The 12,978-nt window shown below is 34.8% G+C and overlaps 1 pseudogene; it reads right to left on the reverse strand.

Moving 5' to 3' along the window:
• Positions 1–6,284: 6,284 nt before the first annotated feature.
• Positions 6,285–10,470, reverse strand: LOC122588948 (annotated as a pseudogene).
• Between the last annotated feature and the right edge of the window lie 2,508 nt (positions 10,471–12,978).

Genomic DNA, 12,978 nt, shown 5'->3' on the forward strand with positions numbered 1-12,978 from the left:
GCACGAAGTACACTTTTCAGCCCGACTCCTAAAAGAGTAAGGGAAGCTACGAATACTCACCTTGCTCAGCAAAAGAGGATAGTATCAAGTTAAGATGAGATTATAAGTGATCAACGTGCTCCACGCGTCCACAACCTATTAAAGTATTCAATATATGCATTATTAACCAAAACGAAGCTTTAACTAGGTTCCTAGCTAGGTCTCATGGCTTGGAAAGGCTTCCGGGACTCGACAAGGTCACTAGAGCGGTTATGTAATAGTTTGAAATCAAATGAAGTCACCTCAAGGTCACTTCATTCCCAAACAAAAGTTATATGTTCATAAAGTTTTAGTTAATGTCTTGAATTAGGTTCCAAAAATGACACTCGACTTTGAACGACCCGTTTGTCATATGTAGGGCACCAATAAGGTCATAAACGTACATTCCGGTAAGGTCAGGACGATCCTAGGATAATGGAAAAGAACCTAGGAATTGACTAGGCAGAGTAGCTCCCCAACTGCGCCGCAATTCATTACTGCGCCGCAGTCATTAGGACGCAAGTTTCACTACGCCACAACCCTCCTCACTGCGCCACAGCCCTTGTCTCACCCTAACCACTGCCCCGCAGCTTGTAGCTGCGCCGTAGCAGGTTCAGATCTGCACCTGCAACAGAATTCTGAGCCAAACACACCAAAAACCAACCCATAACTCACCTTTAGTCTAGGTTCGATTTAGGGAGGTTGGAAACTCATTATTGCACATAAACAAACGTATATGGACTCAATTAACCGAAACCCGCTTCATAATTCCATCCCAAAACTTCACATTTGTGACCAAATCCAACCTTGACCTAATTCATGAGACCAAAACCCTAATTCAACCTTTAGCTCGATTTGTAACCCGAAAGCACTTTGTTATCACTAGTAACATATTTATAAGTATAAAATGATGATTATAGAATGAGTTTAACTTACCAAACCTTCTACCAATTGCTTAACCCGAATTTGACCCCAAAGAGAATGTTCTTGCACTTTTTGATGACCCAAATCTTGATATGATGTAATGGAGATGTAATAGATGATGTTTATAGCACTAATCTAACCCAAATAACACAATGATTGCTCAAGAATTTATAGAGAGAGGTAGATAGTCTTGCATTTAGTGTGGTGAGAGAGAAAAGATAAGAGAAATGAATGAATGGATGGAGAGATGGAAGGGTGGGATAGGGTTGGGTCATCTTTGATGGGTCATGGGTCTTGGATCAACCTATGGAGGATCCATCTCAAGTTTCCACTAAATTAAATGCCATCTTGTACCTTATAATCGAACAGCATTAACTCATGGTCTCGACTAGCACACAATACTCAAATGAAATGATCAATTTACCCATATGAACACATGCACATAATGAACTCTAAATTGTACTCAAAATATATAATTAACCAAATAATTAGTCACATTGTACGCGTGGTCACCAAGTCAAATTTCATAAATGTTACACCCAAATTTGAAGCAAAACAAAAAACATGTGACAACTAATCACAAATCAAAGAAAGGTGTGACTTATTATAATTTTTTTTAAATAAAGTATTGTAAATGCAAAACCACCCTACATATTCACAAATTGAGCGTGCTTATCTTGTTTTCCCTCAAAACCTTCCATAGTTCCATCTACCTCTCATTTTTGTTTACTCACTTTTCTTTTTCTCTTACCGTTTTTCTTTTTTCCTAAATCAAATGTTTAATCCACTTTTTCTACTTAATGAATTTTCTAAAAGTATTCCCACTAAATTTTCTGAATATTCCTACTCAAAAATCAACAACGATAGAATATTGATTAAATGTTAGATACATAATCCATTATTTAAAAACTTTTTTATAGATACTAAATAAGTATTTTTTGGTTATTGTTGGTCTATGTGGTGATGCCATGATGGTTGTCATTTTATGATTAAAAAACAGGGACATGTTAAAGATGAAACTGGCAATGGTGTTCACGACGATGGCGGAGGTTATTTACGGTGGCATGAGTTTTATGGTGATTTTTGCAAACAGGAGATTACCATGCACTTACCAGTTTGGGATTGGATGTGTCCATGAAGTTGTTGATTTTTGATGTCATCCACCATAGCCGAGGAAGCTGGTCGGCAATTTGCAGCCATCATAGCCAGCGACCACATTGTTGAAGAGCAAATTTTCAACAAACGACATTTTGTTAGTGTCTAGATCCTATAATTTTTTTTATATAATATATGTATATATATGTATATGTGATATATATATATGATAAAATTTGTAAATATTTTTGGTTTCTTAGTTAATTTCATCATAGGTTTCACCAATTTGATATAAGGGCATTGAGGGAATAATAGTTTTACACGTCTAGTTTGTTTCCCCTTTTCTCGCTAACTTTTGGACCCGTTTTAGTTTCTGTTTTAACATCATTATCTTCTTTTTCATGATCCTTTCGATTCTTGTTTTACCCATTCTTGTTTAATATTCCCCTTTTCTTGCTATATCTTTAGGCGCTTGACGAGGCATTTGTTATTATTGTAAAAGGAGTTTTTTTTGAAGATCCATTGCAGATTTACTTGCTAGCTATTGTGATCAGATTCATGGGACTGATGGACGTGGAAAGTTTACTCATAAATCTGTAGAGGAGATTCTTGAAAAGGTGTGATGATAAGGTCAAAAAAGATGACCTTCTTGGAGGAGAAGCTGACCGGAACACCTCTTTCAATGTTTATTTTTTGTTGTCATAAAAATAATAATAGACACTATTATTTTTAGAAAAATGCTAAACAAAGTCCTTAAGGTTTCACTTAACATGCATAAAAAGATTGTACATTTCTATATTAAAAACTCATCCCCTGAATTTTATGCTAAGTGTACAACTAATCTATTGGTAAGGAGACTATATTTTTTTTATAATAAACGACACTATTATTTTTATGACAATAAAAAAATAACATTGAGAAGAGGTTTTCCGATCAGTTTTCCCCACCAGAAAGTCATCTTTTTGATCTGTGAAACATTACCCAAACCCGATTGCCACCTCTGGTTATCATTACACCTTTTCAAGAGTCTCCTCAAGAGATTCATCATTCGTTTTTCCACGTCCATCGGTCCTAACTATCTGATCACAATAGCTAGCAAGTAACTCTGCAATGGATCTTCCAGAAAAACTCCTTTTGCAGATCATAACATATGTGTCGTCACACGCCTAAAGATATAGAAAGAGAAGGGGAATATTAAACAAGAATGGGTCAAACAAGAACGGAAAAGATATGAAAGAGAAGATAATGATGCTCTCAAAACAGAAACTGAAACGAGTCAAAATCTAGGGGGGGAAAAGGGAAACAGAAACCGAAACGTGTAAACTATAATTCCTTCAATCCCTTTATATCAAACTCATGAAAGCTGTGATGAAATTAACTAAGAAAGAAGACCTTGTAAAAAAGAGAGTTCTTTAATTACAAATGAAGACTTGACACATTCTAGCTACTTGTCATGCAGCATAATCACATTCTCACAAAACCTGGAGAATTAATTTACCATTATAAATAATTACTGTTAGAAGAGTCAAAGACTTTATTAGTCTTATTAGTTTAGTCAATTATAGGCCAACAATTTCTTTTACAATTTGGTTTCTTATAAAATTAGTCAAACGAACAAGTCTAGTCTTCATTATATTTTGCCTTGTTACCTGTTAAAGGTAGTGGCAGTCACATAATGAAATTAGTATTTAAGTGTTGTTATGCATTTCATTATAAAAGCAACTTGAAATCGGCCCAAGAGGCTGTGTTGTGTCCCAATTTTCCAGACACGCTTTTGAAATATTATGACATTTGTTTTTTCTAAAAATCCAATACGACTGTTCATCACATTTGTTACGGTAGGATCAAGGATGTACAAACCTTCGTCGCCGTGTCTTCTGGCTCAAAATTGTCAAACGAGGGGGCTTGAGCTTCAACCTCCTGGGATATAGAGCAAAGATCAGTGATTTTTTTAATGAAAAATGAGCATTTCGGAAATGTTTTGTGCCATAACAAACCTGCATAAACATGCTAGTAAAAAGGGTCAATCCACCTGGTAACGTGACCAGATGCAACTAGATCATTGATAGGTCATCTCTATCCCCTTTCTTAGCCGGGAAAAGATGATTTTAAAAGGCTCATGCCGAACAACCTACATAAATTCATTTAATTAAACAAGGGATGGAGAATCGTATATTTTAATTCCAAATAAGCACACCTAATTCAAACACTATTGTTGTAGATCCTTAACATGGAAAAAAAATAGTAGGGGCATACCAAATCACAGAAAGATCTCACAGCTACTTCTTTCTTAGATGTTGTGATAGATCTAAATGCTTGGGGTCGTAGAAGAACCCATGGTTCTCTATTTCATTAGATTGGTTGGTTTGACTATTTTACTAAGGCATCTTCTCATCGACATTTTCCTTCAATTCTTTGGTGCTTATTGAGACAGACAGACCTACAAGATTATCGTTAGCAACGCCTTGGGACGTCTTTAAACTCCATGTAAATACAATAATTGCAACTTAATGTCCAAAACACAAGGGAAGTTTTCTCTTTCTTTTAGTTCAATATCTTTTGCGTACCAATAGCTCCAACTAGATTAAACATTGGCGCACTCTTGTTAGGTTTTGTACTCAAACAAGAAATAGTATCTTCGCTCTCCGAGCAGATTTTGTGAGTCAATTTTACGTGTCATAGATTGGGTTACACAAGTTGGCAGTTGAGATAGATGGATGTCTTGGTGGACCTATTTTTTAAACTATTGAATATATTCAATTCAATTGTTGCAAGCGATCTATAAAATGTTATAGGTAACTTTTAGTTAGGGGCGAGCAATTCAATTGGAGCAAGCATCTATAAAATGTTGTAAGGTGGATATATTCTTGACAAGATGTTGCAATGGCAGGACGAGTTGAAAAAAAAAAGATGGCAGCCATTTAGCTACTCACGTTATATTATATTTTATATGATAAAAGTTTATAGTGAACTTTTAGCCTTGATAAAAATCAAACTTATTGATAGACTGAATGAAAAGTCAATTGTTATGTTGTGATGCGGTTAAATCTTTATGATTTTGTTAGCTTATAGTCGTTTGAGTTTGATTTGATTGGTTTCATCTAAAAATTGCTCTGATACAATATGGCAAAGTTTTTTAATATATCAAAAAAACTCATGACATTGAAATGAAATCTATAAGATATATGTTTTGAAACTATCCGTACAACGGATGTGTTTGGAGACTAGTTGAATAATATATTGGCTAGTGTTTAATTACTTTTCTTTTGTTTCTAAAACCGTAAAACTTTTTACTCCTTTATAAATTAAACCACCCTTACTTTTTTTCTTAGATAATGAACTATTTTGCCTAAAATATTATTTCTTTATTGGCTTATTATTACTCTATGTCTCCATCTACCTTCTTAAATAGGGTTCCAAAAATACTTTTAATTACATAATTTAAGAAATTTATCACTACGTTATCCCATTTTACAAGTATCTTTATTTCATTAACCTACAATATTCGTCACCACCATCGTCAACGTTAATATCGCCATCACATTGCCAACAAAACCTGTCGCTTTGCTCATTCCCCTCTAGTCTTATTTTTATGCCTATGTAATATTACATGAATGTTTGGAATGAAACCTAATACTTCTTAAGAAAACCCCAATAATCCACTCGCATAATAAAGAAAGTGAAACTCAAATCCGAGTGAAATACATTAAAGTCAAAACTTACCAATAAATCACAGACCGACCAATCCTATAGGCTAATGTTTAATTACTTAGAAAGATAATTACTATTATTGAGGAAATGGAAATCAAGTCTTTGTCGTTCACTTGGATCAAGAGCCGATCGAGATTTAAAACTTTTACGTGGAAGAGTTGGTATGATTTTAAGTTCCATTTATTTTAGTAAGCTGATGATTACGTCATGGTATTTTCTCATTCAGAATATGCGTTTTCATGGTGGCTAAAGCTTGTTAGTCATTTTGTAATAAAAATTGATTTTGTTGTTCATCAAAAAATATAAACATGATAAAGAAGTAAATAAGCAATTCAAATAACCCAATTAACAGCAAGCCTAATAAAGTTGACACTGAATCTTGATATCAAAACAATAAGCAAGCCCAAAGACTGAAAACAATCAACTTAGTATTTCTGTTAATCTGTATATGTGATCTATGAATAAAGCTATCTTTTTCTATTAGAACTTTCCAAAAAAAATCTGTTGGCTCAGGATTAGTACAGAGAACACACAGATTTCACCCCACTATGCTTTTTCATTATACATTGTAGAGATCTGAATAAAACACCCAAACGGCGGTAAATTTTTACTTTATGCCAATAGTGCTACTACACAGGGTGCCATGCACAACATCTATCCAAGGCTCACGTGTTCTCGATATACATAGAAAAAAGGTTGGGTTATTGATCAGAGCGATCAACATGGGTGACTTCATTGGACACACCAGGTTAATTAGAAAGATGAGCTGCTAGCTGCCTTCGTATCCTTTAGAGTGCTAGCTAGCCAGTCCAACCCCTCATATAGCCCATCTCCTCTAAGTGCACACGTTCCTTGTATATGCCATTTTCTGTTTTTGAGTTCATATAGTCCCAGACCTTCACATACTTCCATTGGTGCCATTGCTCCTTTCTGAAATTATTAAAATATGCCCAGAAATATATTAGTATGAGAACATTACATAAGCACGTCTAAAACAATCCCTTTTCTTTTCGCCAAAAATTAAAACATACAGAAAATTTAAAGCTTATTTCTGATCTAAATGAATTACCCTTTGATATCGAGTAAGAAGAATCAGATTATTATTTGTTGGATCTTCATCTGCCGTTTTAGTTGCAATGATCATGTATCTAGTGTCTGGCAAACTCTAACTCTTTGAGTATTTACATTTAAAATGCCCTCGATAATCAGATAACTGGAATCAGGTTTGGTGCAGCTACTAATTATTCAAAACTAGTTACTTTACACCTAAATAACAGGATAATCATTATCATCATACCCATAACAACGGAACCTAATTATAGGCGACGTAAAAACACAATAATCAGATAGTCACATAACTCAATGCTGAAACCCCCTAATTGGTTTCCAAGATATACTCGTATGATCCACTACACATCCATGTATAACAAAAACCTAATTCTAGTTCCGAAATGGTGAAGTCAGAAAAGAAAAAAAATACTTGTGTCTTTTGCTCACCCCAAAACTATTGGAATGAATCCTTCAGAAAGGAGCCTCTATAAACTTAATTTAGACATGTGTTAGTGGGATTCCTATGTATCTAAAGAATGTTAATATGGATAAAAGGCCTACTGCAATATTAAGCGAAAGCTTGACCAAAGGTTGGATCACTGTTATCTGAGTATTCACATTCGACTATTCAAATCACATTTCAAAAGACAAGATGCAACAAATATAGCTTAACATGTTTTGTGTTGTGTACGGTATATTAGACAGCATTAACCATTAGGGTGGCGGTCCATTTGCAAGGACTTATGTCTCTCAGTGTAGAGGTCACAAGTACTATCATTGACATAAACCCCATAGTGTAGAGGTCACAAGTCCATTTATGAACCCCCTATAACTCCGGGTTCGCAAAGTGAGTCGCCTTGGGATTACCCAAGCTCGTAAAAGGCCAATTTTCTTTATCAGGCAGCATTGATTAACCATACCGCATACTTTGCTTGGATAGGATTATAGAAATGAAGACGATGGACATACCTAGATTAAAGTTATCAACATAGGAGTTGTTCATACAACTGTAGTAATTTTACCAAGAAAAGAATATCCGATTATTTGATATTCGATTAATGGTTGTGGTAACTGTTATCCAAAACCCTAATAATGGACACAATTTACCCTTAGAAGGCAAATATTGTGTTGGCCAATATTGACTTTATCAAGGAACATAAAAGAAGCGGTTGGTTATCATATCAAGCCATGAAGCTCTTTCCTAACATTAAACACCATAACTTCTGTTCAGGCCATAAAACAAACTGATGAAAAAAGTATCAGTTACTAAGGTGAACAACTTCATTAGGCTGCTATCTTTGCTTATCATCAAAAGATATTATAATATACGATTAAATTTGTTGACAACAAAATGCGTAAAGATTGTATTGAAATGATGTTAAAACCATTAAATGCACTAAAAAGTCTTATTAGAAGTGTATGCATACCATGTCCTGTTTGTTTGCAAACACCAAGATGACACAGTTCGTCATGAAAGGATCATTAATGATGGCCTGGAGTAACATAAAAGAAAGGTGAGGAAGAGGCACATAGAATAATCAGAAAAAGAAGTTCAATTGAAGTAGAGGTGACAACGGTTACTGGGTTGAGTAACATGAGTCAAAACAGGGATTATTGAGTACAGGATGAACCCACAGAGTTGCTTTGACCTAATATGATCTTTACAAAAAGTTCTTTATGAATACTTAATCTGTCATATAGTATTACAAGAGTTGTATTGTGTCAATGATTTAGAAGGTTTTATGGAATTAAATATTACTTTGGTCAACTTCCAAACCGTTCAACCCATTTGAGTATTTCCCTTTAAGATAATATTACTTGTTTTCAGCATTAGAGATGAACTATAACCCGACCCTTAATAAGAAAATGAGTTAATATGTCAACTCTACTCTAAATTCGTTATCTGGCACACTAGCAGAAAAAGTGCAAATATATTACCTGAAACTCTGCTTTTGCTTTGCTTATCCTTTCCCGGTCCAAGGAGTCAACAACATAAATCTGGAGATAATAATCTCAGTACAGCACGTCTTTAAAAATCAAGAAATTATTCCCAACAAGAGGGGATAAATTATCCATTGTTTGTTACTCTTCACTAAGAACCTCACTAAACCAGCTTACTTTTTAGAATGGAAGAATAACATATACTGAAAAATAAATACTGAGGTTTTCTTACCAATCCATTCGTATCACTAAAGTAATGCCTCCACAAAGGCCTCAACTTCTCTTGGCCGCCAACATCCCAAACCGTGAAAATCACATTCTTATACTGAACTTTTTCCACATTAAAACCTGTTTCAAAATAAAATAGACTTGTATCAACACATTTTTTAACCTAAAAAATGCCATGATACCAAGAACTTTTCGTTTACAGCTTACCTGATTGTATAAAACCAGGTCAACGATTCACACTAATTTAAAGATGACTTACCAATAGTAGGAACGGTTGATAGAACTTCTCCAATGTGCAGCTTGTACAGTATGGTTGTTTTCCCTGCTGCATCTAGCCCGAGCATGACAACCTACTTATACCAGAAAGCAATTAAAAAACATACGTTAACAAAAATCAAGTATTATTTAGATCTCATCAATGTAACCAATGCCTAAAGTTGCACTAAAGAAACACATTAAAACCAAAATAAGAAAGAGTTGCATTACACTGAGAATACGACAGAAGTATGTCGAAAGAAACCTAAGCAATAGATGAAGAGAGATAATGAACAATCAACATCTTCATCCAATAGCTATGAGATGAAATAAAAACTTCATGGCCCAATTAACTATAGTAACTATATTAAGTGTCAACCATTTAGGTTTCTATAGTAAGCCTCTCTATATTTTAAGAGTTATTATTTCTAGATTTGTGAGGAAGCCCACTAGACAAACCCAAATTCCTACTAATCAGCTCGCCTAATGAACATGCATTGAGTAGTCCATCAAGCATACATGTAGGCTTTCCCATTTATCTTGTTATCGTTCCAAAACTTAACACAAAATGTTTACAAGAATCGGTACCAACAAAGTTTCATAATTACACACATAAACACCACCCAAAAGTACCTCATGCAAGTAAGCCATCAACATACATACATACTTAAATATGCATAAACTCAAATCACACATATACACACCCATATATATAGGCATATATACAAACATACCTAATAAGCATACAGGAAGAATACAGCTAAATCAAAAACTATATAAACATACTAGTAACAATAAAACTATTTTAACTTAGCTTTGTAACCCACAATTATATATTACAACACACAGCTTTCTTCTGAAAGCAGATCCTAGTCCTGCCCATTAAGTTTAATTATCTAAAAACATTCAAAAATATATAATTTACAAAAAAAAAAAAAAAAAAAAAGAAGAAGAAGAAGTACCCTCATCTCGCTATTGCCAAAGAATGCATCAAAAAAGCTTGCGGAAAACTTGACCCATATCAATCAATCAAATCAAGCAGCTTCTTTTGTATATGCTTATTGTATTTCCTTCAAAACCCTTCAATTTCTTTGAAAAATAACAAAGAGCTAATGGTGAATTTTTGACCCAGATATATTCAAGAAATTCAAGATTTGTAAGTTTGTGAAATAAAAAGGGGAATAAAAATAAGAATAATAAGGTAGCGTTGTTTCAAGGAATCTTCTTCTCACTGGTTGGAAATTTTACATATGAACGTCACAATTATGTGATTTTCTTTTTTCCTTTAATTACTTTAAATCAAAAAGAATTGTGATTAGGGTTTGTTTTGGGAGAAATTTTAATTAAAGTAAGTTTCTTACTCTGTTGATGTTACTAGTATTATTTTTTTTTAATTAAATTTTGATAAGGAGACTATTAAGTATGTTACATGCGTACTAGGTTTGCTAGAGTTTATATATTGTGCTAAAGTTTTGTTGTCATACGTTTGCTACCATTTCCTACTCATAAGGTGGCATACCCGGCGGACCCAGCTGATAGGTATATCGTCTTATTATGGTCTCGACAGACAGGTATAAACACTTTACCCTTTTACGGCTTTTACATCTTCCTGGTTGGAGGTCCTTATGGAAGCAGTTTTTCGACCTTTGGGTAAAGTGAACGTACCATGAGTACGGCGTACCATCCACAAACTGATGGTTAGAGTAAACGTACGATTCAGACCTTAGAAGACATGTTGAGAGCCTGTGTCTTAAAATTTGGTGGTAACTGGGATGACCATCTACATTTGATAGAATTCTCTTACAACAATAGTTATCACGCGAGTATTAATATGGCTCCTTTCAAGGCATTGTATGGACGGAAGTGTAGATCACCTGTCGCATGGTCTGACTTTGGCGATAGCCAGTTGGTTGGGCCTAGGCTTATTGAAGAGACTGCCGAGAAAATAATTCAGATTAAAGAGAGACTTAGATTAGCACGTGAACGTCAAAAGAAGTATGCTGACGTCAGACGTAGACTCTTGGAGTTTAGTGTCGGAGACCGTGTACTACCTAAGGTTTCCCCTTGGAAAGGAGTGGTTAGATTTGTCAAGAGTGGAAAACTTGGACTTAGATTTATTGGACCTTTTGAGATACTAGAAAGAGTTGGCGAGTAACTTATCGATTGAGACTTTCGGAAGAGCTTAAGGGAGTTCACGACGTATTTCATGTGTCTCATCTTCGAAAATGCCTAACTGAAGAAGATCGTCATGTGCCTATGGACGAAATCCGGATTGACGATAAGTTGAATTTTGTTGAAGAGCCTTTAGAGATCGTGGATCGCAAGGTGCAGAAACTAAAGAAAACCAAGTATACACTTGTCAAAGTTCGATGGAAATCGAAGGGAGGCCCTGAGTATACTTGGGAACGGGAAGATCATTTCAAGACAAAATACCCCCAATTGTTTAATGGGACTAGTTCGAGTTGAATTTCGGGACGAAATTCTTTTACGGGGTAATGCTGTGACAACCGTCATCTGAGCGTACTTCCCGAAACACTTTCCGGTCACTTTAGTTCGTTTGGTTTATGTACGTCATTAGCCTTTAAGACTTTATCATGGAATAAGTGAATTTATGTTTGATTCGGGCTTATTGAGCATCTAGACTTTTGAAAAATTGTACGTGGACTCGAGAACAGGAAGAATACTAGTTGTCTTGTGGAAGTGCCAAATTAAGTAAAATACTTAAAATTAAATCAATAAAAAGGTTTAATAAATAAATATAGACATGTTGATAACCATTAGAAAGCTGTTGAAAAGTTACATTTAACTATGTCGATGGTATGAATTAACGGGTCACGAGTCTTCTAGAATGGTCGAGTCAAACGAACTTTAGTGGAGTCAAAGATGGTCAAATTTCGGTCAAACTAGGGGATGGAAGGAACAAAACCTATTTTCTCCTAACCCTAACTATCCTCCACTCATTTCACATTTCCTCCCTTCTCTCTTCTTCTCTCCCTAGCCGTCCCCCCTCTTCTCCCTCTCTTTTTGCAGCCACGAACCACACGAACCACCACCACGAATTTCATCAATCTTCATTATCTCCTCCTTTTTCTTATAGATTTTTGGTAAGTTTGAATGAATCTATGGTTGTTCATCAATAAACGAAGATCGGTTTCGCACATATGAGGCTTTTTATACACGAATTCATACATAAATATATATATATATATGTGTGTGTATATTTTTGATTTTTAATCTTCTCCTTCCTTTAAATCCGAAACCTATTTAATATATATATATATATACATATATTTTCGATTTGTGTGGTGTATTGCATATAAACATATCCAAAATCATTTTAGATCCGAAATTTCTATACTTATATCTATACTTTTTCGGTTACATATATGTACATATGATTTTTGGATCCGAAATCCTTTGAGTTCGAAAACTTTGAGTCCGAAAACCCTAACATACGAAAAGTAAAACCGAAATCTTCCAAATTCGTGACATTGGGTTCGGGATCTTTTAGATCCATCATGTTTTGGGTCTTGAAATCGAGTTGTAATGCAACTTTGTGGCCGGATCTAGACTTGTTTGGGGTGCTTCGTCCGGTCAACGTCGGTCAACTGCCGGTCAAACCGGCCATAAAATGTTTTTGGGTCCAGTCAAACCGTGGTCAACGGCGGCTCATTGGGAAAATTAGGGTTAGGGTATTATTTTGGGAATTTTAGTAAAAATTTAAGGTTTTAAATAAATTAAATTATATCCTTTAAT

Source organism: Erigeron canadensis, chromosome 2, assembly GCF_010389155.1.
Source record: "Erigeron canadensis isolate Cc75 chromosome 2, C_canadensis_v1, whole genome shotgun sequence".
Lineage (NCBI taxonomy): Eukaryota > Viridiplantae > Streptophyta > Magnoliopsida > Asterales > Asteraceae > Erigeron > Erigeron canadensis.